Raw genomic sequence first — 3,492 nt, 5'->3', positions numbered from 1 at the left:
TCTCTTTTAAAAATTCTCTTCCTAAACATAAATTGATGCATCCATGTCCCCTCACATCAGCTCATCACTGGACTTCAATTCTTTATTATTATTATTATTACTATATAAATCTCTATCCAACATTGCCTACCTTCAACTATTAATTCCTCTTTTTAAACTGCCCAAACCCCCAAAAGTCTTTTCGTCCCATCTCTCTTTCCATTATCTTTGTTTGCACTGCACCACAAAATCTAAAGCAACTACACAAGTTGTTTGGCTCACGAGAAAATATTAAGGACGATGGAAAAAGAAGATGTGGGTTCGAGTTTGAGCTTGAGTTTCCCTCAACCACTCCCCACACCAAGATCTTACTCCTTTACTCCTGTTGTCTGCCAATCCTTGCTCTTTTACTCTTAAAAAACCCTCAAGGAAAGATGTCGTCTCTCCTTCTTCAGGTATATTTTTGCGTGCCAGTTTTCTCAGCTTCACATGGGAATCAAAAAGCCTCTAAATCTTCTACTTCTTATCTGAATAAAAGTATGGCGTCTTTGCATGCAGATCTTAACTCGGGATCTTCTAGTCCGTTTCTTAGAGGGATCGACGTGAACCGGTTGCCTTCAACCTTCGACAGTGAAGAAGAGGCCGGCGTTTCATCTCCGAACAGCACGATATCGAGCGTGAGTGGAAAAAGGAGTGAAAGAGAAGCTCATGGAGGCATCAGCGATTAAGAAGATGGCGACAATTCGAGAAAAAAGCTTCGCCTTTCAAAAGACCAGTCAGCTATTCTCGAAGAAAGCTTTAAAGAACACAGCACTCTTAACTCAGTGAGTTATTTGAATTGAATCGTTGAGTTTGACTCGTTCGGGGGTATGTTAACTTTTTCTTGGTAACCAAACAGAATAGCAGTTACTTTTCCTTTTGCAGAAGCAAAAGCTGGCTTTGGCTAAGCAACTGGGACTGCGACCCCGACAAGTAGAAGTGTGGTTCCAAAACAGAAGGGCAAGGTTAGAGAGATTTTCCGACCAGTTTTTTTATGGCCAGTTCTGTCCTTTTAGTTTTGAAATTAGGATAAATTTACATTTAGTACATTGTTTTAGTATCTAATGATAGTTTTTCTCAAAATCATATCTAACGTTAATACCCACAATTAAAAAATAACATAACTATTAATTAAAAAAATAACATAACTATTGAGATGTCATTTTTTTCTTAATTTTTTCAAGGATAACATGACATTACCTTATTATAATATGTTAATATAACTGCTGAATTTTTAACGATAACATATCAAAATGAAACCTAAACTAAACCTTAGATATATTTAAAAAAAGGTTTAAGGGCTAATCTTGTTCCTTGTAATAGATATAATTTATCATTTTTTACCCTTATGTTTTTCCCCCATCAATTTAGTCATTGTAGTTGTTTATGAGTATTAGTTTAGCCCTCGAAATTTGTTGACTGTTTTGACTAACAGAAATGTAAGTGTTATGCGTATGTGGATTAAAAGATTATGTTAAAGTATTTATTAAACAACACAATTACGAAGAAAATTTCAAAATTCTATTATTTATTTCAATAGATTAAAGTGTTAGGTTAATATTTTGAGATTTTTTTCTAATAGTTGTATTTAATAAATATTTTAAATATTTTATTATTTATTTTTTAATAAATGTCACATCATTATAAGCTTCGTTAGTAATATTGATTGACATGAAAATTGTTGACATCGATAAACGTAGAAGACTAACAATTTTATTAGTCAAAATATAATTTAAGTGATAGGAAGATGGATCTAAACAATTTTGAAGACTAAATTGATGTGAAAAATAATAGGGGTAAAAAAATAAATTAGGTATGTTGTAAGAACAAAAATAGTTAGTATCAAAATAGAATAAAAGGTAATAGTTAGGTGTTAAACATATAATTTACCTTTGAAATATTTACTAAATGTGCGAATGGGGAATTGGTTTGGGAACAGGACTAAACTTAAGCAAACTGAGGTTGACTGTGAGTTCCTGAAGAGGTGTTTTGAGAAATTGACGGAGGAGAACAGGCGGTTGCAAAAAGAAGTGGTGGAGCTGAGAGCACAGAAACGTTCCCCACAATTGTACACGCAAATGACCCCACCAACCACACTCACCATGTGCCCGTCATGCGAGAGGGTGTCTGTCCCACCCCCATCATCGTCCGTCCATCCACGGCGATATCAAGTAGCCCACAGGCCCATCCCAATTAATCGTTTGGCCCATGTACTGTTCTAAGCTCTTCATCTTCGATTGTAATATTGCGGTACACTGAATAAAATAAGAAAATTCTGAACATATATTAATTTAGAATTACTCGAATTATAAAAAACATGTTTTAGATTCCAGTTTCAGTATATTTAAAGATATTTAATTTAAGATATGGTAGTTAGATGGGATTTTTATGGGTCATCATGTTTGTATTAATTGGTCCATTATAACCCTTAGTTTGAGTATTGGTGTTTAATTAGTAGTGCTAATCACGTTTTCTTCCTTGAGTCAGGAAATTCGGGTGTAAAGTGCAATGTGTATTAAATTTGACAAATGCTTTTAAAGACGATTTCGTGTTCCATATTCCAAGGGTTCTCCTTTAACTTAAACGATACAACGTTTTGGGGATTGTGTGGGGGACAATTGCACCTGTTTTGAGCATTGTAAGCACGGTGTCCTAATTATAGGCGTCTTTTGCCAAGCATTTGAAACATAACGTTTCTTTAATGACGTCTAAACCTACTTTTGTCTAATAAAGATGAACCCTAATGCCAAACAATAAAACTTATTTAAATACTACTTACTTTCTTTGGGCATTCAAGGTGTACTAATTATGTTTGGGTTAGTTTATTTGTTTTTTTAAAGCATTCACATTTATTTCGTGTTTGTTTAAATTTTTAATATCGTGTTTATGTTTGTTTATTTATTTTTAAAAGTATTTGTGTTCGTTCGTTTAATGTTCACGAACATATTTATTTAGCGTTCACAAACATGTTCGAGAACCAATACTTTATCCTTTTATTTGCGATCTAAAAGAAAATGGTAAAATTACATTACTAGTCCTTAAAATCCTTAGACTTCACACTTTGAACTATAAAGTTTTTCTTATATTCAATTTAGTCCATATGTTCACCAAAAATGTAAAAAAATGAAAGGAAAAAGAGAATCGAGTAAACGAACTTATAAACGAGTCGAGAAATGAGTATGTTTGTGAGCATAAACGAACCAAACACACATCTGTTTGTGTTCATTTCTTTATTAAATAAAATAAATTTTTTGTTCATACTCATTTATTTAAGTTAATAAACGAATATTATACAAACGGTCTAGGAACAATTCGTTGATGACTTCTCTCATGTACACTCCTACGACCATTTGATAAACATCTCTAATTGACGTAGGGTTTATGATTCTAATGAGAATGTATAATTTAATTCTTGCATTATATAACAAATTCAACTGGCTCTCCACCGTGGAGGAAAATAAAAGGAGAAAGAAC

At 33.0% G+C, this 3,492-nt stretch overlaps 1 pseudogene; it reads left to right on the top strand.

Annotated features, from left to right (window-relative positions):
- Nucleotides 1–413: 413 nt before the first annotated feature.
- On the top strand, nt 414–2,240 carry LOC120163514 (annotated as a pseudogene).
- The last annotated feature ends 1,252 nt before the right edge of the window (nt 2,241–3,492 follow it).

Source organism: Hibiscus syriacus, unplaced genomic scaffold, assembly GCF_006381635.1.
Source record: "Hibiscus syriacus cultivar Baekdansim isolate YM2019G1 unplaced genomic scaffold, ASM638163v2 tig00111458_pilon, whole genome shotgun sequence".
NCBI classification, from domain to species: domain Eukaryota; kingdom Viridiplantae; phylum Streptophyta; class Magnoliopsida; order Malvales; family Malvaceae; genus Hibiscus; species Hibiscus syriacus.
The sequence above is the reverse complement of the archived record's forward strand: the minus strand, read 5'-3'. Positions and strand labels throughout refer to the sequence as shown.